Genomic DNA, 23237 nt, shown 5'->3' with positions numbered 1-23237 from the left:
TGTGTTGAAATTGCTTACATAGTCCTCAGAACACCTGTAAAATTAGGTACAGATGGTCCCCGACTTAAGATGGCTCGACTTAAGATTTTTCGACTTTACGATGGTGTGAAAGTGATTCGGGTTCAGTAGAAACCGTACTTTGAATTTTGGGTTTTGCATTTCTCCTGGGCAGTGGTATGTGGTCCGATCCCCTCTCGTGATGCCGGGGCAGTGCATCTCCTTGTCGGCCCCGTGATCACCAGGTGAACAACCGATACACTGACAGCCGTTCTGTTTTTCACTCTCAGGACAGTGTTCACTAAATCACATGAGACAGTCAGCACTTTACTGTGAAATAGGCTTGGTGTTCAATGGTTTTGCCCGATTGTAGGCTGATGTAGGTGTTCCGAGCACCTTTAAGGTATGAGGCTAAGCTGGGTTGGTCAGTAGGTCAGGGGTATTAAGTGCATTTTCAGCAGATGATATTTTCAACATAGGATGGGTTTATCAGGACGTAACCCCATTGAAAGTCGAGGGAGATCTGTGCTTTTATGACCCCCATCTCACAGATGAGGAAACTGAGGCTCAGAGAGGGTGAATGACTTGCCCCCAGGCCATCTCACAGCGGGGGTCCTGCCCAAGCAGGGCCTGGACATTGTGCGGCCACTTACATCCGGGTGACTTGCCCCCAGGCCGTCTCACAGCGGGGTCCTGCCCAGGCAGGGCCTGGACGTTGTGCGACCACTTGCATCCAGGTGGCCGAGGGGCCTCACTGTGCTGCCTGCTGCTGAGCCTTCCATGCTGTCTGCGTGTGAGCATTGGAAATGAGGGCAGGAATCCTGATGTTGACGAAGTGGGATGCTGTAGAAGAGTGGGCAGCAATTCCTAAATCTGGATCCTGGGGAGAAAGTGTAAAACACTTGAACATCCTTATTTCATTTTGCTTGTTCTAAAAGAGAACTTGAAAAAAAAATCCACCGACCGTGTTTGGCCGGCCAGATGTGGTTGTCAGAAAATTATCTGAGTAAGTAGAACTTCTCCTAAAATCATTCTCTCAAGCAGGAGTTGCCCTTTGACCATCTAGTAAAGCATGTTTAGCGTCACGGGTGGTGACGGGGCTACGGAGCAGCGGTGTGCGTTTCGTAGATGCGAGCGGGGGCGGCCCAAGCGATGCGGAGGACGTGTCCTTCTGACCCTGGGTCCCAGTACCTGGCTGTCCAGCCCTCTGCCCTCCCAGGCCCCTCACCCCGGGTCCCAGCAGTGGCCCTGGGCATCATTGGGAGGCCGCTGTCATCTTGGCCTTGGGCTCTGTGGGGCTTTTTTTTCTAAATGCGACCCCTTCTTCATACTTCTAAAAGTAGCCCTGTTCCCCGGAGGGTTCTGGGCAAAGCCCCCACGCCGAGGGCGTTGAGCCCATTCTGGGACCCGGGCTGTGCCCAGGGCCCTTCTCCTGCTTCGTGTCAGGGTTCCAGACCCTTCTGAGCACCTGAGGCCAAAAGAAAGCAGACTGTGCCGGGGCCGGGCCTGAAAAGGGGCACCCTGACAGCTCGGCCCTTGGAGGGTTCTCTAGGGTGTCGATGGCTGGAGCATGGACTTGAGGACACGGACAGGCCCACCCCCGGTCCTGCAGCCCCCGTGGCCCCTGCTGCCCCCGTCACACCGGGCTCGTGACATCCCGTGCTTCTCAGGAGCCCCTTCCAAAAGGTTCTTTCTCTCACTGAACAGTCCCGGCCCAGCGCGGGGCTCTGTGGGAAGCAAGGCTGGGTCCCCAGTTGTCGTCTGGGGGATGGGGGCCCTGCCTTGGCTCTCACTGCCCACACCCACCCCCCAGTCACCATTTAAAACCAGGCGGGCACTGGGGCCAGGCTCTGCTGTGCCCGAGGGCCTCGGTCCTGCTGTCCTGTCAGCCAGGCCCATGGAGACTCCTGGGGGCCGGGACGCTGCCCTGATGTCGAACGGGTGTCCTATGGCTTGTTTTAAGTGAAGAGCATGCTTTCCAGCATACGTTGTGCGTGGAATCGTGAAGGCTGCGACGCTGGAGTGTGGTCAGAGCGGCCTCGGTGGCTGTAAGACAGGCCGACTGCGGGGCCCAGACGCGTGTTCCACAGGAGCGCGTGGCCTTCCAGCAGGTGTTAGTCGAGCGCTCGGCGCCTCGGCGGCAACACTCAGTGAGCAGCCTGGCCAGGGTGGCCTCTGAGGTCCTCGCGCCCATCGGGAAGTCGGCTCCGCAGCTGCAGCCAGTGACCTCGGGACCCGGGTCAGCGGCTCACATCCGACCGATGGGCCCTGGGAGTCACCCCGAGTGCTGACCTTTTCCTGCCTTCTCATCCGTGAAGAGATGGGAGACGAGGAAAACAAGTGGAAATCGGGGGGTTATTCAGAAAAGTGAGTTCCCGGGGAAGAACCGGGGTCCGTGTGACCCCAGACCCATTGTCAATTCCTAGAAGCAGGACTGACTGCAGTCGGCAGCATTCTGAGATCTTGAATCCCCCAGTAATTACTTAAATCCTTACGCAGTAAGCCGGGCAGTCCAGAACACTGCGGATGATTTCCTCTGTGGGGAATTACTGTCCCGTCGAGTTTATCCACAGTTGTTCATTCATCTGCATATTTCTGTATAGTTGCTGCCTGCAGGATCAGCCTGAAGGTTGCTTAGCTTCATGGCCTCTGAGGGCAGTGACAGCTGTGTCCCCAAATGTGTTTAGATAAAAGGGCGTCAGATAAGTGTTTGCTGAAGAGTCATCTGTACAAATTCAAGTGTGTGTGTGTCTATAAATATAGTTAAATTTGGGGATAAAGGTTTCATTGGTCCATTTTTGTCTAGGGATGGCTAGAATTTAGTAACTAAATGAAACTAAGCTGCACATATGCAAATAATTTGAACATGATTGAAAACCAAACGAAGTTTTTATTTATTCTGCCTACCAATCTGGAAACTTCTAGAAGTTGTTTTGGAATTCTCATTTGAAAATAGATCATGCAGAAATAGTGTTATATATACAAAAATACAAAAGAAACAAAAATAAAAGTGAGAAAGCTCCTTGCCCCTTTCCAGGCTCTGACAGAGCGGCTTCTCCAGAGAAAGGGGCAGAAGCAGGGTCGCCCTGCCACCGGCTCCAGTGCGGGGGGGGGGATGCGCCCACGGTATGGCCTTTGGGGGGCACTCGGACTCCCCAGGAAAGCGGACATAGACCCACGGCGCGCCACCGAGGCAGGCGCAGCACAGCTGTTGGGCGGAAGGAGTGAGGAATGTTCCCGCCATCACCCCGAAAACGTAATGAGGACGAAGGTTTGCCACATACCGTGTCGCCTGCCTGTGTGCCGTGTGTCTGCCCGCGCGCTGAGAAACCGACAGACTGCAGCACGTGTGAGAACCAACTACTCGGTTGTTGTCATTGCAGTTAGAAAACATAGCAAACTAACAGTCAGATGGACGTGGCGGTATCCGCGCCACCAGATTGATTTATCGTCGGCCGTGGATCGAAGGACCCCTTACTGCCTTCAGCGTGTGCTGCCCCACGCGAAGGTCTTGCTAAGAAGAGGGGCTGCAGGCCAGGCCCCGACATGCCCCGGCTGACCACCCCGAATGCCCTTTGCTGGGCCGGGGCGGCTCACCCTGAAGACCTTGCCTCCAAGTCATCTGCGTTTTTATAGGGTTTGGGTTTTTTTTGCTAATTTAGAAGATCACACTTGGAATCCTGTTCCCACTTGAGGGTAGAAGCTCTCACTGTCCTTCCTAATCCCTATTAAATGGTGGTTTAGGAAACAGTTATCCCCTGTGTCGGCAGGCCCGGGGAGCAGCCCAGTGGGCTCCTGACTCCTGGGGCCTCCTGACGGGACCCAGTGGTGTTTACGGGGCCTGGCAAAGGGGGACATCGTCCTCTGTGCAAAACTCTGCCTCTGGCCCAGCTCCCCTTTTACAACAGCCTTTAGAAGGAGCGGGGCGTTTAAAGGACTTGAACAGTTAATTCATCCTGAGTTTTTGTGATGTTTTCCTGTACGTCCGTCACGTTATTCCATCTGCGCTTCATGGCGGCCCTGAGAGTTAAGCCGGCCCTGGTGCACTAATCTGCTTTTTCAAATTATTAATAATGAAAGTGACACCAGGCCACCATCTGGTATCACTTCATGCTCACGGCCAGTTTACAGGGCTCAGCTTGTGTGATCCTCACAGCAGGTACTGACATTCCGGGGCCAGGTGCTGGGCCGCGGGCTCCTGCCGGGCCGCGGGGATTGAGGCCTCCGGCTCCGCCGTGTGCCTTTCCCGCCCTGATCCCATTCACGTGTGAGGCAAGCTCAGGTAGCAGACTTGGCTGAGGCCAGCTGTCCCCGATGGGGCGGCCGGGCTGCGGTGCAGGCCATCTGGTCGCGGCGGCGGGCTGTGCCCGCCTTGGGTGCTTCAGTGAGGGAGGGGCCGAGGTGGGAGCGGGCGGGGAGGGCCTGCGAGGCCTCGGACTCAGGGGCGCGCACGTCCTTAGTGGGTGCGCGATGGGGGCTTGATGCTGGACTTTGATGGTGACACCAGGGGACGGGGGCCTTGGGTATCGGGGCGCTGGGGGGCTCCCAGAGTTCCCGGCAGAAACACGGGGGCCCGGGCCTGCCCCGGAGGCTGGGTGAGCGCAGGTCCCGCTTCTGTGACGGACGCGCAGCTGCTGAAGCTTCTTTTTAAGAATGAGGGGTGAGGCCTCTGGGGGCTCCGGTGTGCAGTTTACAGATGAGCCATTTGCACCAGTAACTCGGATGGCGTTCGCGGCCAACTGGAAGCTTTCACTTGACGAGAAGATCGTGGAGGCAGTGACGCAGCGGGCTGGTTTTCTCAACTGTGAGTTAAAAAAGCTGAAAACATTATGATGACAAGCGATTTCAAGAGGCGAACAAAGCAAAACAGCTGGAGTGAGAAAATAAACAGAATTGCAAACCCGGGCTCACTGATGCTTGTCCAGTTCACGGTGTGCTTAGGATAGGCTGGCCCCTCAGCCCAGGGTCCCGCACCCCAGGGCACCACAGCCCAGGACCCCTCACCCCTCAGCCCAGGGCCCCGTACCCCTCGGGCCCCGCACCCCACGGGCCCTGCCAGAGTTGCTTGGCATTGATTGCAAAAGGATGGGAACTATTCCCCTTTCCAGTGGAATCCGGGTCTCGATGAGAGGAAGTGAATCGTTAACAGGCACTGCAGAAAGACAAAAATAAATACATTAGAACAGATAAAAAGAAAGAAACAGTTCTTTCCAGTCGTCAAGCCCTGGTGGCTTCCTGGGAGCCCAGTCCTCAGACCACCTCGTGTCTGTCCTCGCTCCTGTCCCCAGGGCTGGGCCTCACACTGGGGGACAGGCCTGGCCGGTGTCCTGCACACCGAGGAGGGTCCCTCCCTCCCCAGCTGCCTTGGCCTCCAGGTGCCCCATCAGGACCCCTCTGTCTCCGTGGCCATGACTCGGGCTCCTTCTCTCTCCCCGCTCGGGGTACCAGCCTTCTTGTCCTAAACACGCAGCGGGACGCTCTGGGGAAGCACTGGTGGGCATGACCACGGACACTGGGACCACCCCGTCCTCTGCCGGAGGGACAAGCCCCGGTCACATGCTTCGTCCAGCAGCCTCACCTGCACTCGCACAGTGGCGATGACTCCGTCTTCCTTTCAGCGTTTTTCACGAGGAAACAAACGGATGAAGCGCCAGCAGGTTTCAGACGCGCGGGCCGGCCAGTGTGGAGGGCCCAGGGTGGCGTCGCCCTGGAGACTCGTGGCTACTTTAAGAGCAGCTAGAGGACGGTCACATTTGGGCCAAACAGGCAGAAGGAACATCCCGCAGGAGTGAGAAACTCACAAACCGTAGGAACACACCCCTGAGCTGACGGCCGTTTCTGATAGAGGCTGGAAGGGGGGCTGACTTTTCAGAATGAGGGCACGGGGAGAGGGGGGCTCCTTTCTCCAGAGGGTGCCTTCGGCTGGTAGGTAGTGGTGGTAGGAGACAGGTCGCCTCCCACGAGGGCTGCTGGGTGTCTGTCTGCCTGAGGGGCTCAGGTGCAGGGGCTGGTTCTGCCCTGGGGCTGGGAAGAGACAGGAGCAGCCCTGGAGGGATGCTCCCAGGGCAGGGGGACGCCCGGAGCGAGGGCCCTTGCTTGTGGAGACTGGGCCCTGCAGTCCCGGGACAGCCCGGGTGCAGATGGGCGGGATGAGGGAAGTGGGCTTCGTGCTTTTCCCGTCCCTCGTTTCTCCCACCATCAAGCAGAGAGCAATCATGAAAAGGGAGGAGGGGGAAGGGGCCGTCTGGAAAGCTCTGTAAGGACTGGAGAGGGGTTGGGCGTGGTGGCAGCTCCCAGAGCTTCGCTGGGCGCCGAAGGTGTGCTGGTCCCACTTCTGTGTTTTCACGTCCATTTGGCAGGAAAACTCAGTCGGATTAATCCACATTTGCCGAAACAGAGTCGAGTCCTCTTGGGAGGGTTTTTTCGTGCTCACCTGGAGGAAGAGGAAAGACACTGGTACAAAGACAGCTTTGTAAAGAAGAGCCCTCCTCGGGCCTCTGATCAGGGACATCCGCGTGGTGGGGTGACCTCAGCTCCGCAATGGAGGCCACGAGCCACGTGTGGCCATCAAGCGCCTCTAATGTGGCCATTGCGACCGAGGAGCCAAGTCTTACATCTTATTTCATTGTAGTTGATTTCCGTGTAAGTCGCCCCAGGTGGCTGGTGGCTCCCACAGTCCGGGACAGTCCAGGCTGAGGGCTTTGTTCAGCTATTTGAAGGTAAGGTACAAGGCTCACTCCTTTTCAATTTCCTGGTGGGGATAAAAAAAGAGGGTGCTTGTGTGGGAATGGGACGCTTTTGACAGGAGCAGCCTGGGCAGCGGTCACTGAGTTTAGGCCTCTTCTCGAGGCTATTTGGAAGGTGGGGCAGTGGAAGTCCTGTGCTGCCAAGAGGGCCACCCACCCTTCTGGGGCGGGGGTTCATCTGGCCTCAGTGGTGCAACAGAAGCCGGGGGGGGTGGTCGCTGGTGGAACTGGGGAGAAGTTCACAGGACACAACTGCGGAAGCCCCGAGGCGGCATCACCCACTCTTCTGTCCCCTCCTCCCGGTTGGTCCCCTCCCCTCCCATCTGCTCCGTCCTCAGCTGTGTCCCGTCACTGGCCTGGCCTGGCCGGTGCGTCCCTCTCGGGTTACAGCCGGGAGCATGCAGCTCGAGCAGGGTGGGATGCTGGACACGCAGGCCGACAGGTGTCCAGATGGGCTTTCTCAGGCCAGGGTCTGGAAACTCACAAGGAGCCATCAGTGTAGACAGACCCACTCCATGATCCCACCCTGGGCCCCTCTCCCTCAGGGATTCATCTTCTGCTGCTGTGTGGACGTTTGGAAGTGACTTAGCCAGTAAGTAAACACTGGTCATCAGCCTGTGAAACATCAGTGCCAGTAAATATGTGCAGCCGTCCTCGCCTTGCACACGTGTGGCCAAGGGCACCCTCCAGCCCCGCTCGCCTCTTCTCGTTTCTGATCCCCGGAGCGTCTGCCTGGGATCAGGCCATGCACGTGTTTTTCTTAAGCTGTTGAGATAACTTCTAGCCCCTTTTGTGCTCCCATGGCGCCATTCGATGTCCCTGCCTGGAATAGCTGTGCTTGGTGGTGGCTGTTCTTTCTACTGTTAAAAGAAAAAAAAAAATGGATCATTGATGTGTCGGCATTGGTGTTTTGGCGGGTGGGGACTGATCACGGCGGCAGGCTGCCACCCAATCCCAATTTTTAAATATTTGACAAAGAAGGGGATTTTCCTGACACAGTCTTTTTTTTTTTTTTTTTTGAGTAAATCATGTTATTCATCGTGTGACACGGTTAAGTCTGTGAGAGATTCTTAGCAATCACATGAAAATAATTCTAAGACGGACGTTCTGCTTTATCAAGGTAAGTGCCGTATCCAGCCCCTGTAGGTGACGCGTGATGATCTCCCCGTTGTCGGCTCCGGATACGTGAGCTGCGACTGTGAGTTCAGGGCTTTGTCCAACGTGTCAGAGAGTCTGTGCTGCCCATCCCCGTGCTGCTCGCTGGGATTGATTGATTGATTGATTCATTCATTTATTTATTTATTTATTTATTTATGGCTGTGTTGGGTCTTCGTTTCTGTGCGAGGGCTTTCTCTAGTTGCGGCGAGCAGGGACCACTCTTCATCGCGGTGCGCGGGCCTCTCACTATCGCGGCCTCTCTTGTTGCGGAGCACAGGCCCCAGATGCACAGGCTCAGTAGTTGTGGCTCACGGGCCTAGTTGCTCCGCGGCACGTGGGATCTTCCCAGACCAGGGCTCGAACCCGTGTCCCCTGCATTGGCAGGCAGATTCTCAACCACTGGCTCACTGGGATTTAGATAAAGCAGAGTTTAGAACGAGGACGCGCTGTGCAGATACACGAGGAATCTCCCGTGAAGCACTTGGCACACGGGGACTCGGCAGCTCGAGGGACGATGGTGACAAAAGGGCTTCGGCTCTAGCGGGTCTGCAGTGCGTACACGCTTGAGCTGAAGAGGCCCCGGGTCTCCCCTGAGATGCGAGGGCTGTCATGTCTATGGGTCCCGACTGTGAGTCGGGCCCTGGAGGCCGCTGTCTCCTCCCTCGTGATGCCCGGGGGTCTGCCAGCCGCAGCTCGTCCAGGGGACCAGCCAAACCAGTCACGAAGCCTGGGTTGGGTCCCAGCCTGTGCGCTTCCGGAATGCCCAGGCATTATCCCGCCATGCCCCTGGCTTGCTGTCCTCCAGGCGTTTGGTGAGGAGGAGTATTTGGTTTGATATTTCTTGTTTATGCTTTAGTCTGCTGAGTCCTTTTAATCATATGAATATCTTGTGTGAATATATTGAATACATTCACCCATAATGGTTTCAGCAGACTTAAAATCCGGGATGCACAGGTCTCTCTTCCATATTTTCCTTAATCCCTGTCTTTTTACAGCATCTTCTCGTGACGGCAGTGCCGCGGGGTAGACGCACGCATAGCGGCAGTGGTCACGATGGTTGGCCTTGAGGTGGCTGTGAGACGGGCCCACGGCCGCTCCGTGGTTGGAAGAAGACCTTTGACCTTTCTGTGTAGAGAAGGAGCGGCCACTCCGTGGGTCTCAGCTTTCTCCAGAGTCCTGGCAGGATGAACACATCCTCCCGAAGGCCTCTTTTGGTGTCTGTGGCGTCAGAGGTGGGGCAGCCTGAGCGGGCCTGGCCCAGCCTGTGTCCGGTGGGCTCGAGCAGGGAGGCGCTGTCCCGAGCGAGGCCTGGAGCCACGCTGGCCGGTGTCTCCGAGGTGTAGCGGGATTTCTGTGGGGAGGGTCTGGGTGACGCTCGCCTGACCTGGTGCCACAGAGCTTCGTCAGCTGCTGAGGATGCGGCCCGGGCGAAGGTGCTGCCCTCCAGCTAGGGGAGCTACAGGCACGGTGCGGGGACCCAGGGCTCGTGGTCGCGTGCACTGACCAGCAGAGCCTGGGCCGCAACTCCGGAGCCTCTGTCTCAACACTGGGCTGTCCCGTGTCGGAAGCGACGACATCGGTGAACCAGACAGAGACAAAGGCCGAGCGCTTCACCTGCGGGTCAGCTCATGACCCTGCTGCGCCCCAAGCCACAGAAGCGGGTCCTCACCCCGAGCTCTGGTCCCCTGAGCCCCTGCGCCGAGCTCACATCATGAATGAGGTTGGTTTGTGGCTCCCCAGAGGCCAGGGGCGCCAGGCACAGCTCCCGGGCAGGGTGGTGTTCTTCTGCAGAGGCCCATTCTCTGAGCAGACCACTGTGTCCATGGAGCTCCGGATGCCCCAGTCCCCATTTCAGAGGCTGGGGAAAGCGCCTGCCGCTCATGGGAAGTTTGAGGGGGCAGATACCCCCCTGCTTGCTCATCCTGGACCCTGGTTCCTGCAGAGCTAACAGTGTGGCTCGGTCAGGCCCCTGAGGCCGGGAGGGGACCTAGGCCCGGAGGGCCATCCGATGCTCCCACCCTGGCTTCCAGGGGGCCCTCCCTATGCCCTTGACCCGGGTGAGGGCACAGCTCAGCCTTTATGCTGAGTAGCATAACGCTAATTCCTTTTTTAAAATATAAAATAAACAGAAGCGATAATTTTGTTATTTTGTTTTTCCTGTGCCCCCGGGAACATCTTTTGGAAGCCATCGAGATTACTGTTTCGTTTCTTTGACAAGAATAATCAAATGTTGAATGTCAGGGGAAATTAGGGCATATAGTTCCAAGATCGTCTGATGTAGACAGGCCTGGTGAGAGAGTTTAGCCGTTCATCCAGTATTTTCTAAATGTATCTTCTGCCAAAGGCCCCTCCGTTCAGGTACAGAACCCTGACTCCTGTGCTTCACCCTCGACCCACCCTGGCCCCGTGAAGCGCATCTACACAGTCTGGTGTGTGACAAACACCCATTTCACTGTCCCCAGGTGGATCGGGAAGTCCTGCCCAGGTTTCTTTTTTAATGACTGATGTTCAAGAAAAAGAGCCAGAGATGATCAGATAAATGTGAAGTCCTAAAAAAACAGTGAGGGTTCTCGTAAATGCCAGCCAGTGCTGTGACCCTGATCCCAGGAAGCCCTGCAGGGTATCTGAGGCCCCAGGAAAAGTGGTGACCCTTAGAAGCTGAGTGTCAGCACTCAGCCGGCCATCTGCGTTTAGAATACAGAGACAGTAACCAGTGAAACCAGGAGAAACCAGTGGGCAGCGGCCAGCGGGCAGTGGTGCTCCGGGATGGGGCTGAGCGTGCCTGCCCTGCGTGGCTGTGAGGCAGGGACCCTGCTCCGGGGCTGAGGAGGAAGGCTCCTCCGTGGGACAGTGACACACCTCCGTGCCCGAGGCACACCTGTGGCCGAGCGTGCCGTGTGTGCTTGTGTGTGCGTGTGACACGTATCTGCGGACGTGCTTCCTTTCCGTGTGTGCCAACGGAGTGCCCAGGGCAGGTGCTGGCGTCCCCACGCCTAGGCTCCCGCAAGGCTGCTGTCCTGCCCCGCCCGGGCGCCTGGGGCAGCCCCCAGCCTCTTTGGGCCTCAGTGGTGTCATGTGTAGAATGGGGCACGAGTGTGCTCGTGTCCTCGGGTCTCTCTTGCGTGAGATCAGGGTCCGTGCTTGTGAGCTCCAGCCCCTGTCTCTGACTTGAGAGCAAGGTTGGAGGCAGGGGCCCCGTGAGAAGCCACTGTAAGTGAAGTGTGAGTCTGCGGCCGAGCAGGGAAGTGTCTTAGAAAGAGAATGTAGGTCACCGGGTTCCCGGTTCCTGCACGGCTCCCTACCTGGTTTGGAAGGAAGGTGGCCTTAGGAATACAGGTGGCAGCAAACTGTAAAATAATTATGACAAGTGCATTCTCTTTGAAAAAACAATGATGCTTTGTTCTTTTCTAATCGTAAAGGTGGGAACTGTTTATTTTAGGAAATTTGTAAGAGGGTAAAAGTATTTGCAGACGGGGAGGAAGGTCCCTCACCGTCCTCTCCTGACCCGGTCACCGGCGGTCACCGCTGCGAGCACGTGGGCACGGCTCTTCCCAGTCCCTTCTCTTGCGTCCTCCTCGTGTGCTGGTGTTTCTACAGGCTGGCTTCTTGATGACGGTGAAGTTGTGCTAGCGTGCACCTTGCACTCACACGCTGCTGTAACGATGTTTCCGTATGGCAAGGGCACGCTTCGAGAGTGGTCGGGGGTGCGAGTTGCGCTGACGGGTGTCGTCCCGGAGCCGGCCTGACGCCTTCTCTGCTGTTGGACGTGGAGAGTCTTGGAGGTTGATTGTGGAATAAGAACTGGAGCAGAGCTTTTCTGGCCCCCTGCCCTGGTGCCCGGTGTCACCAGGACTGAGCAGTGGTGCCCACAGTGTCCCTGAGGAAGACACGGAGGAGCCGAGGCCGGAGCAGGGCCGCCTCTGAGGCTGTTGCCCACCCGCCCTCTCCGGCCCCTGCTCCCAGGCGGGCTCAGCCCTGGCCGCTCCCTTCCGTGTCCAGCCCTGCGCCTGGCCCGAGCCTCGCCCATGGTGGGCTTTGGGGCGCCCGTGGACACAGCTCTATGTCCTTAATTGTTCCCCACCATTGTTCTCCCCCCCGCCCCCGTCCCTCCGCCCCGAGGAAAGACAGCCCCACCCACCAGAACCTGGCCTGGTCGGACTCTTCCCTTTATCTCCACTCTTGACATTTCATCAGTTTCCCAAATGCAGCTGTCCTTCTCCTAAAAATGTTTCCTCCCTCTGCCTTTTCTGTGCCATGGCTACCACCGCCTCTCAACCGGGAGGCACAGAGATTCTGGATTTCCCACCATCCCCTCCCACGGCTGCCGGAGAGCCCTTCCGAAATGCAGAGCCGATGGGCGGGTTGCCATCGTCCCTGGAAGCAGGGACAGGCCCCCCGTGACTGGCCTGCCCCCAGCCTCGGCCTCGCTCACCTCTCCTCGGGCGGCCCCCGCGTGGTTAGTGGTCCTCGTCCGAGTCGGGGGGGCGGCAGAGCACATCAATGTGACCCCAGACCCCTACATTTGAGAAGGGTCTGCTCTGCGTGTGGTGGAACATGGAGGGTGGGGTAGGGGCAGGGGGCCCGTTGAGTGGCCCAGCTCGTTCCAGAAACAACTTCTAGTCAACTTGCATTCCTTTTTCTTGCTGTGCCGGGAAGACTTAGTGTTTCCCTGTTACCTTTAGCTGCCGGGGCCCTAGCAGGTGCTTAGCAAGTGCTTGTAATTCAATGTTTTCCCACTGAGGTCTTCTGGGGAAGGATGGAGCCAGTGTCCTTGCCTTCAAGGTGTTCACGACGACGTCCACTCAGACGCGTTAGGACACACGCCCGAACCCTGTGTCTGGGCGTCTCAGTGCAGGTTGGGGGCCCGAGGGACGGGCGGCTGGGCGGAGGGCTGCTTCAGGAGGAGGGATGGGGCCAGCCCTTCACGGGAGTGCCCTGGTGCCCTCATGCGCCTCTGCAGCTTCGTCTTGACCCTCTCCCTCTACATGGTCCTTCCATACCTCTGCTGTCATCAGGCCCTGCCCCGCCTGGGCTAGTCTTACCCGCTTTGAGTGCAGAGGTAGGGCCGCACTGCTTAAGCGGCCAAGACCTCTGTGTCTGAGGTCCCACCCAGCCCCGCTTTTCTGTGTGCCCGCCGGTTGGGGACCCTACCTGCGCCTCCCCCGTGGTGGGTGGGAGCTGCCCCCGGGGTTCGCATCCACCTGGAGAGGGCAGGGCAGCACTTATCAAACAGGGTTTTCTGGAACCCAGGGTCTTACAGGATGTTTACACTTGTTCACCTGAAAATCTGGCCGGGAAGGCAAACCCTGGAGTCTAAAACCCAGCAGAGGTCCTTCTAAAAGAGCCTGCTCCAGTCTGTTATTTCAGGGAGCCTGTAGCCCAGGGAGCTCCTGGTCCTCTCCAGGGACACTCTCTGGGAAGTGTCTTCTGAGAAGAAGGAAGCACCGAGAAAGAAGCCATTTCCGAGGCTGACTGGTGGTGGCCCCAGGACCAGCATTTCCTGGGAAGCACGGGACCCCAGGACACCAGGGAGCTGCCACTGGCCAGGTGGGCAGCCCCGTTCTCTTTCTAGATGGATGTGCAGCTCCTTTTTATTATTATCATTATTATTTTTTTTATTTATTTATTTTTGGCTGTGTTGGGTCTTCGTTTCTGTGCGAGGGCTTTCTCTAGTTGCGGCGAGCGGGGGCCACTCTTCATCACGGTGCGCGGGCCTCTCACTGTCGCGCCTCTCTTGTTGCGGGGCACAGGCTCCAGACGCGCAGGCTCAGTAGTTGTGGCTCATGGGCGTAGTAGCTCCGCGGCATGTGGGATCTTCCCAGACCAGGGCTCGAACCCGTGTCCCCTGCATTGGCAGGCAGATTCTCAACCACTGCGCCACCAGGGAAGCCCCACTCCTTTTTATTTAAAAAAAAAAAAAAAAAAAGGTAAAACTGCATCTAGTGGGCCTCCTGTTTGTTGTTTGGGTGGTAACTAAAGTTGGAAAGTTCACTTCCTGCCTAGGGTCCTGAGTGGTCTCTGCTTTGAGTGCTAATGGGCTGCCTTTTAAAGGGGGCTGCCACCCCAAATCCCTAGGAACCATGGCCCCTGGCTCCCGGGAGCTTGCCTCCATCCTTCCCCTATTCCCAATAAAGAAAGAAAAAAACAGAACCAGTATCTTCCCTACATACCCCCCCAACTCACTGCTACCAGTGAGTGGAAAATCAGGGTGGTCCTGAATTACACATGTTATTTGACCAACCCGTTATTTTACTTAACAGGTGGTATCCTGTTATTTGCTCCTCTGGAACTAAAGATAAGCATTTGAAATAAGGGGGCGGGGGAGCTGTACCCCTCAGACCCTGACGGCCCCGGGCCGCTCTGCTTTAGTGCTGGGGGTTCCTGGTCCAGGCGGCCCATCAGATGCCTTGGCTCGGTGCCCCTCCGCCCTGCTCCGGGCTGGTGGTGTTTACCCTCCACCACCCTCCTCATCCCAGGTGCTCCGACAGCCTCTGCGTCACGGCTCGAACAAACAACAAGTGCTGAAAGGGTTTGTGTTCTCACCACAGAAGAGCAGCCAGAGCGCTTGGTTTACTGCGTGGCCGGCAGGGCCCTCTGGGCCTCGCCGTGCCTGTGCTGAGGCCCGGGGCCATCTGCACAGGTGTCCTTGGAAAGGCCCTGCCGGTGCTCCTGGACACCAGGGCTCTCTGCACCCACCCAGTGTCCGCGTCCAGGGCCCTGCCCGCCTGCCCCACTGCGGTGGGAGCCCGGCCCCTCCTGCCCTCCAGGGCTGGTCTGGGCCCCGAGAGCAGACTCCTGCCCAGGGATCCTTTGCGGTGCTGCAGACCCAGGACTGAGCAGTGCCAGTGCCAGTAGGAGCTCTTCTGATCCAAGGCTCCCTCCTCATGCAAGTGCAGCCAGCCCGAGCTCAGAGCTGAACCGACTCTGGAGCTCAGGTCCTTTTCTAGAAGGTGCTGGCGGATGGTGGAAATCTTCCTCACGATATTTAAGACGTGTGGACTTGGGAGAACAAAGCGAAAAGCACCCACATAGATGTCTCCAGGGCTGCCTCCCCACCTGCCAACCGGCGCTGTGAGGTAGAAATTAACCTAAATTAGGAAGATAATTGTTCCCGTGTTAATTGCAGGTTGTCCTCTAAAGCTGTTTTCACTTGCAAGGTCTCAGCGGCAGGCTGGCTTCGGGCCCGCCCGTACCTTACTGCACGCTGGCACCCTGGACCCACGGTTCCAGAAAGCAGCGGTTGAATTCCGTCGTTTCCCGAGCCCTCCTCTCGCTCCACGGACGCATCTGGTGACGCATTCCCGACGTCCCCACTGTTGGTTGCGTGTCCCCCCAGACCCCTCGCCCCAGCAGGCCCCGCCTCCGCCCCGCTCCCCCTCCCAGGGGCTACGAGGCTCGCTCTCAGCACAGGCGACATAAACAAACACCCAGCTATTTTCAGCAGGCCCGGTTGGTGTCACAGCTGTTGGGGCCTGGCCCGCGCCCCGCCCCGCAGTTGGCCCCGGCCGGCTCGGGCCAGCTCTGGCAGGCGGCGATGACCTACAACCTTCTTGAAATAGGCTTCACAATAAGAACTGTGTCCAGCAGGGCCTTGGGATGATTCTGTTGGGCTTTTTCTTTGTTCGGAACATGGGTTTCCATGTGGAAGTGCTGTTAGAACGTGGGGTCGGCCCTGTCCTGTGTGACACCACCAGGTGTAAGCGGGACTTCTGAGTTGCTTTTTTCCGGTTTTCATCAGTCATGACTGGATAAAACCCTTGAAGTAAAAAACTCAACCCCGGTCCTCCCTGAACAATGAGTAATTGCTGAACGAATGATGCCCCTCCCCTCCCCAGTGGCTGTGCAGAAACAGCGTGGTGACTAATGTAGCCTTGTGTGTGTGTGTGTGTGTGTGTGTGTGTGTGTGTGTGTGTGTGTGTGTGTGTGTTGGCGGGGGGCCGCCCTCCGTTGCTGCAGCCTGCCCTGCCTGCCTGGCCTTCCGCATGCTCTGGAGATCAGTCCTCCGAGTCCTTCGTCCGGGTCCCTCCCATCACTTTCTGGGTGACATCGAAGACTCCGGCTCGTCCCTTTACCACCCGCTGCCCTTCACCAGGTGAAACGGGCTGCCCGTGGGTCCTAAGTGTCCCACGTCCGTGGCACTGGGCGTCCCCATAGTCTGACCTTGTTATAGTTGAGAAGTTGACTCAGAAGGTAGGGAAGTGAGTACGAGGCAGGTCTGATAATTTGGAAAATGTTAGCTCTCATTTGGAAAAGAAATAATGCATTAAATTTAGTAAAGGTCGTTGATACGTTTGAGATTTTGAATTAAGAGACTGTGTCGGTAAGTGTAAACATGTATTTTTAACTCTTGATAGCTTTTTTTGTTTGGAGTGCTCTGATTAGAAAACAACACGCCTTCTCTGTAGCTGACAGAGCCCTGTTCACTTTACCTAAAGCTACAATGCTGAATAAAGATGGATGCTTTTTAAAAATCACAAGTGGTGAAGCCGGAGAGGATGGGTTTTGGAGTAATCTGAAGGATGGTTACGCAGCAGGCGTTAGGGTGGATTTGTGCACCCCTGCTGGGAGCAGGGAACTGAGTGTATGAAGGGGGCGTTCTCAGAGGCCGGGCTGAGCCGGCTCAGGGGTGGCAGTCCCGGGCCCCCCCTGGCGGGCTGGGTGACCTTGGGACGTCATTCCAGGTGCTCGTGGGCTCCTGTGTCCAGTGGGTGAAGACAGATGACGGTTCTGCCTCTTTCTTCTAGGGACTGTGTTTATTTTCCTCGTCTGCCTGTGCTGGCTGAGGATCCCAGCTCAGCCTCAAATGGGAGCAGAAACTGGGCTTCCTTCTGTTGTCCTTGACATTTAAAGGCAAGGCTTCTGACATTTCCCAACTTGAGTGCCGGTTGCCATAGGTTTTTGTAGATTTCCCTTTTCAGGATGGGTGACTGTGTTTCGGGAGCTCAGTGCTTTCACTGAACCCACTGTGATGATCGTACGGCTCCCCCTTTAATTTTTCAATGTGTTGAATTACACCTACAGATTTTTTACTGTCAAACGTCCCTTGACTTCTTGCAATATGTCCACCTTGATTTTGGTAAATACTGTTGTTTTCATACCTGGCTGCGTTAGGTTTAGTAGTACTTTAGGATTTTTTTCTGTGTTCTTGAGTTGTATTGGCTTGTAATTTTCCTTTTTCAATGTCAAATACTTTTTCATTCTCTGGAAGAGTTTGTATAAGGCTAGAATGAGTTATTCCTTGAAAGTTTAGAATAATTTATCTCAGAGTATTTGGGGCTCATGTTTTCTTGGTCGGTTGATTTTTACCTACTGGTTATACTATCTTGAATAGTTACTAGTAGTCTGAGTGCCTAATTCTTATAGTGTTAATTAGTTTTTTAGCAATTTGTCTATTTCATCGACATTTTCATGTTTATAGCCATGGAGTTTTTCAATGATATTTTCTTATCTTTTTGAATCTGCTGGATTTGTAGTTATGTACCCTTTTTCATTTCAAACATTATATATCCTTCTTTTTGATTCATCTTTGTTAAATTTTTAAGAACCAACTTTTGACACTTGACTTGCTTAGCTATTAGTAATAGGTTTTACCATTTCTGCTCTCCTCCTCCTCCTCCTTGCTCTGGGTATTGTCTGTGTTCCTTTTCTAACTTCTCCCGTTGAGTATGCAGCTCACTAATTCTCAGCCTTCCTCCTATGATAAGTCACACGTGTCCTTGAAATACAGCATGATGTGCAGCCAACAGGTTTTGACACTTAGTGTTTTTATTTACATTTTGGTTTCTGAAAGTCACAGTGATCGTATCCATCCTTGGTATGCTGTCGGGAGCAGGCACTCACCTCTGTGGTCTCCCTGCTAAACACACAGCCCCGGACCAATCAGGAGCACATCAGACAGTCCCAACGGAGGGAACATTCCACAAACTACCTGACCCGTACTCCTCCACTGCCAAGGTCATCAAAAACAAGGAACGTACTAGGAGCCATCACAGCCCAGAGGAGGCTGAGGGGAGGTGATGACTAAATGTCATTCGGGGTCCTGGGTGGGGTTCTGGGACCGCAAGAGGGCGTTAGGGGAAAACCAAGGAAACCTGAGCGAAGTATGGACTTCACTTAATGCTAACGTATCCCTGTGGTTCATTAGTCGTTACTAACGCTGCGTCCGGGGAACCCAGGACCCTCAGGCCACGTCCACGGAGAGTGCACCCAGCTGCCCCCGGGGGGGGGTTCCTCGTCTCCCATTCCCTGTCAGCTCCCTGAAGTCACCTTCAGGGTCCCCAACCCCCTGACTACAGCGGCCCCCTCCTGGGGACTCCCTGCTGGTCCCCCTCCGTTGGTCTTCCAACGACGAGGAGGAGGGGAGAGTGGACACCGAGAGGTGTTGGTATAGTGGGACAGTTCACACGAGTTTTGGTGTGCAGCTGCCACCAGGTGATCGCGGCCACACCGTGGCAGGGGCGTCGCTATGGAGCCCCCGTCCCCAGCCCAGGTGTTCAGGCCACGAGTCCAGGAGATGCCCCTCGTCTTTCTCTTTCCCTGACCCCGAGGTGCACTCGGTGCCCCCTTCCTGGGGCTCCTCCTCCAGACTCTGCAGGCCCACCTGCTCCTCCGTCCCTTTCTCCCCGGGGTGGGGGGTGGCCAGGTGCTGCCCCCGCCGTCTCTCGAGAGCCGACTGCCCAGCACGGCCCTCGTAAAACTGAAATCACGGGACCTTGCGGCCAAGTGCACTGAGACACACAAACAGAGGTGCCCGGTGCTGAAGACCACGCTTCCCGGTTATGGGGTGCATTGCTCTCTGACCCGCCCTCGCGTCCTCTGCGTGTATGGCAGACGCCCAGGTGTGGTCAGGCCCCTTCTCACATGGCCTCGGTGACTTCCCGGCCCTCGCCCTGGCGAGAGCTGTCACTCCAGCCTGCCTGGCCCGCTCCAGCCACCAGGCTTCCTGCTGCTGGGGAACCAACCCAGCGCTCCTGGCCTCGGGGCCTTCTCCCCGGCTGCCTGGAGCCCCTTCCCTCCTGACTTCAGGGACACCTGAGGACTCACCTGCATTCAGGTTTTAGCTTGAATCTCAGCTCCCAGGGACGCCTCCCTGGCCGCACCCCTATCTGCTCCCCTGCAGCCCGCTTCCCGGGGGCTCTCTGCCCCCTGTGATCATCTCGACTCATTCGTTCACCGTCAGGTTCCGGAGCGCGGGCTCCGGGCTGCGAGTGTCTCTTGCCCTCAGCTGCCGCCACTGGGCCTGCGTGCACGTGGACCACTCCCGTGGGTGAAAGCGTGCCTTTTTAAAACATTACACACACACACACAGGGACAAAACTTGGAGGACTCGTGTAGTTACTGGTAACAGTGGGCACCTTGGGGGATGCCTCCTGGGTCACGTCCCCCCGCTTACGTTGCTGTGCGGCCGCCTTGTCGGGCCATTGTAGGTGGTGCCTGTGTCATCTATCACGTGCTCTCACCTCTCGGAGGGACCAGCGGGCTCGGCTTAGTGATGCTCACCCAGGCCGCTGCCCAGAAGCAGCTCTGTGCCCTTCCACATCCTGGGGACGCGGGACAAAGGCGTTTAGGGTCCAAGGCTGGCTTTCTTTGGCTGAGTGTCTCAGGAGGGCGTGGCACGCTGGCCTCTGGCCTTTGTCCCAGCCTCGGGGGTTATTGGCATGATCACAAAGGAGAGGATGTAAAGTAAAAATTACCAGATGCTTTTTTAAAATTTTTTGGACCAACACGTTTTCCAGGGTTGACAAAGCAGAGCCGGCTGTGTCTCAGGTGTGTTAAGAACTTTCGTCACAGTGTGGCCAGCTCCTTAGCTGACAAGCCAGGAATCCCAGAGTTCTTGGAGACAAGGGTGCTTTGGGGAGAGGGTCCCAGGGTCCTCTCCCCTTTGGGTGCATGTAACAGTGAGCCACTCCTGAGTGGGGGGCCGCCCACTCTCCACGGACCATCGTTAGTGGTTCTGGAACGTGCGGAGGGAAACTCAGAAGCGCTGCACTCACAGCGTTTGGTTTCTTTGAAAACATTTGTAAACAGCCCTCCACAAAGTGTGGAGCAACGCTGCAAGAGGGCCTGGCCCTCTTCCCCAGAGTGAATACCGCTGGTCAGTTACGCAGCCCGGCTCTGAGGGTGGAGACACACCTTCACTTCAGGGTCTTCCCACTTATCCCCTGCAGCCCGGCTGCCTGGCCGATTTCAGGTCCTACGTGTCACCTGCTCACAGGAAGCCTTTGTCAAGCACATGGGGGCTGCACTGGAGATTTGCTGCTTTTGCTGCTGCTGATGCTGTTTCTTTTTCAGGCTCACTCCTCCCTGTGCTTGCCATGCCCCACCCTCTGGTTGGGCCATCTCCCTCTGTGCTCCATCTGGGGTAGGGGACTCCGGTTTCTGCTGGAACAGTGAGCAGGACTGGCTTTGGAGTCAGCAAGACCAGGTCTGAACCCCAGCTTTGTTGCTTAGCTATTGGGAGTATTACTTAGTTTCTCTGAGCCTCGACTTCCCTCATCTGTAAGATGGGTATAATAAGACCCACCTCGGACGTTTATTATGAGGATTAAGGGATTGAGTATAAGCTTGTAGCTTGGTGCCGTGTAGACAGTCTGTTCACCGAATCATTAATAGTTCACTTTTTCAGTCACTGGGTATTTTCACCACCTCTGCAGGCACAGATCTCAGGCTTGGGCCTCGAAGGGGCAAGTCTCATGGGGGACTGCAAATCATGACTTTGTTTTTGCAAGTAAAGGCTATTTTTGAATGTGACAAGGTTCTGAGATCAGAGTCCTGTGATCTGGAGGAGAGCCCCAGTGCAGGTGGACCGCTGCTGTCGTGAAGGCACCTCTGGGCGTCTTTCCCTGCCTCGGAGGGCGTGTGGCCTCACACCTGCTCTGCCCTTCTTGTCGGGTTTCTGCAGTTGCCCGTGAATCATGGCCTTTTCTGTTTAAAGAGGAAGAATGCTGCCTAAGTGTTTGAGGAAGGGTCTAGAACCTTCTTAGAAGGTAAGTTGAAGCAAGCCTGACGAGTTACTTTGATACGTGTTATGAGATATGTTTCTGTACTTAAGCGTTTTTCTTTTTCTTTGCAAATTAGATTGTCAAGTGTTTTTTAAATGCTTCTGGTCGCAGAGACACCTCTTCTTGGGGAACCCCCCCGCCTCCTTCCCTGCCAGGAGCTCACGCAGAGTTAACTGAGCCGTGCCCTTCCTGGCCCCTGGGCCTGACCCTCTCTTGCTGATCTGTTTTTTCTTTCTTTCCCATCTGTCGTGGAGGGTTTGAAGACGTAACGGTCTGCAGCCTGTGGTGAGCGCACACTGATTTCTCAGAAACCCCTCAGCCTCCAGGTGGCCTCGGCCAGAGCGGAGTCGGGTGTGGAGGTTGGCCTGTTGGGAGAAGAGTTGTCTTATTTATTCTGCGTCCTCCAGACTGGAGAACCTGAGTGCTCGTGTTACTTCAGGCCGTCCTGGCCTGATGGCATCGCTGTGGGAAAACAGCGGGGCCTTCTGTCCGAGGACCCAGTGCTGGTGGGAGCAAGGTGCTCAGGCCGGGCTGGCTGCGTGCCCCTGGGGGTCTCTTAAGGTGCCCGAACAGGCCCGGTGGGCGAGTAGAAACGCCCCCAGAAACAGAGGTCCCTGCTTTGGAGCGTTTCATAAAATTTCATGAAGGATGTTAAGAAATTTGCCTTTGGATGTGTGATGGGGGCCGAGGTGGGTCACAGTTGTGCTGGAGATGTCAACGTTTCAGAGACCTTAAATGTGCTCTTTTCCGCTCGGCCTGCCCCCCGCCGAGGGTGTGGCCCCTGTGCCCACTTGGGTCGGACTGGAGGACCCCCCCCCCTCTGCCTACCTCCGCTCCCCGCATTGGTCCCACCCCTGTGTCTGTGGGAAGGCCGAAGGGGACAGGAAACAGGAAAGAAGTTGCGGTGCCCGTTCTCTGGGGGAGCTCGAACAGCCGAGATGCTGGAGGTGGGCTGTCAGCGGCTGGAGCTTGGTTGTCCGCTAACCACGCAGAGGAAGTTCTGTGCGATTTCTTCTGTTTCTCCTCCAGCAATCGTGCAGCCCCTGCTGTGCCTGGACAGGGGCAGCATGGCGACACCAAGGTGGCGGCACCCGGGCCCTGCTTTCACGGGGCCCCGAACGGCGAGGAAGGAGGGTGGCCGAGAATGCCGTCAGTGCAGAGTCCCGTGCGTCCGCAGGGGCAGACGGGGGCCCCGGGGCCGGGGGTTGCTGCCTACAGGCCGCAGAGAAGCAGGAGGGCACCGCAGAGCGGACTCCTGAACGTGTCCCCAAGTGCCAGCGGGGCGTGTGTGCAGGGGTTCGGGTCAGGGTTGGGGTGTCCTGTGAGCTGGTGAAAGAAGTTGCGACAGTGGAGACGGCCCTCAGTCCCGACCGTGCACTGATGGTTTCGGGCCCCAGGCCCGCTCTGCCCTTCCCAGGCTTTGCTCCTCAGTTCCCTTCTGCAGCAGGACCATGTCCGTGGAGCGGCCTCACTTCCAGCTGGAGGGCCTTCTCTCTCCATCAGTCATGAATCAGTTTGGGGGAGGTGCCCATGGCCCTGTGGGGGCCACCAGGGCCTCTGAGATGGCAGTGCCCATCGGACGTGCAGAACCCTCGGGCTGCATTTCCCTCGTGGTCCTGCTGCACTAGAGACCTGGGGTCCAGGTGGGCAGAGCTGTGATCTGACAGCCCTGCCCCAGAGACAGAGGGGAGAGGATGCAGGAAGCAGGGCAGACCCGGGCAGTACAGCTGACTTGGTTTCCTTTGCTAACAGACATTTTTCACGCCTTCTCCTCCTCTTCCGGGCCCTGCTCAGTGCTGCGGGTCAGGCCTCCCCGTCTACATGGGACCAGCGCAGCCTCTGCCCCCTGGTCTGCCATCTCCGGCGTTCTCTGCGTTGCCACCAGCGTGATCTTCCCAGCTTCGGGTTGGGTGGCTTGCTGTGTCGGGCCCATCCCTGGTTCTCCCCATCTGCGGAGGAGGGCATCCAGGGTCCCTCATGACTGCGTGTGGCCCTCCAGCCCCGTCTGACACCCTGCGGGGCCCCCGTCCCCGCTCTCTGAGCCTCTCGCACGTGCCGCTCCGTCTGCCCGGAAGGAGCTTGCCCACCTGTCACCTGGTAGGTTCCTGCTCATCCGTCAAGCCTCCTCTCCTCTGGGACGTTTCCCAACCAAGGCAGGCAGCGGCGGCTGCGTCTTCCCCGCCCCTTACGTAGCCCCTCGGGGTAGCCCTTGGCATCTCAGGGGGCATTTCTGGGGCCCCCATCTCTTCACCTCACTGAGCTTCTGGAAGACAGAGTCCTGGCTTTCCATGTCGCCTCCTCACCCTCCCAGGTGCGTGTGGCACCCGTGGCGCTG

General features: G+C 56.9%; 1 protein-coding gene and 1 long non-coding RNA gene across 12 annotated transcripts in view; one reads left to right on the top strand and one right to left on the bottom strand.

Annotated features, from left to right (window-relative positions):
• The window catches only part of HDAC4 (histone deacetylase 4), a 291774-nt gene that overhangs the window by 81952 nt on the left and 186585 nt on the right, over positions 1-23237 (top strand). The window contains exon 1 of one of the 10 annotated variants that reach the window (XM_082466249.1): positions 15953-15993. The exons of the other annotated variants lie outside the window; for them this stretch is intronic. The gene's annotated coding sequence lies outside the window, so the exon portion shown is untranslated. Of the gene's footprint in view, positions 1-15952; positions 15994-23237 lie in introns of those variants that run through there. 10 annotated transcript variants of the gene reach the window in all.
• On the bottom strand, positions 11032-15714 carry LOC309662294. 2 transcript variants are annotated; one of them, XR_014264620.1, is made up of 3 exons: positions 15095-15714; positions 14445-14970; positions 11032-13798 (listed from the first exon to the last, which is right to left on the bottom strand). It is a non-coding gene; the product is annotated as an uncharacterized lncRNA (long non-coding RNA). The 2 variants fall into 2 exon arrangements; XR_014264621.1 differs by lacking the exon at positions 11032-13798 and having other exon boundaries at positions 13812-14970.

The sequence above is a fragment of the Balaenoptera physalus genome, assembly GCF_965194825.1.
Source record: "Balaenoptera physalus genome assembly, chromosome: 6".
Lineage (NCBI taxonomy): Eukaryota > Metazoa > Chordata > Mammalia > Artiodactyla > Balaenopteridae > Balaenoptera > Balaenoptera physalus.
Note: the sequence above shows the minus strand (reverse complement) of the source record. Positions and strands in the feature narration are given on the sequence as shown.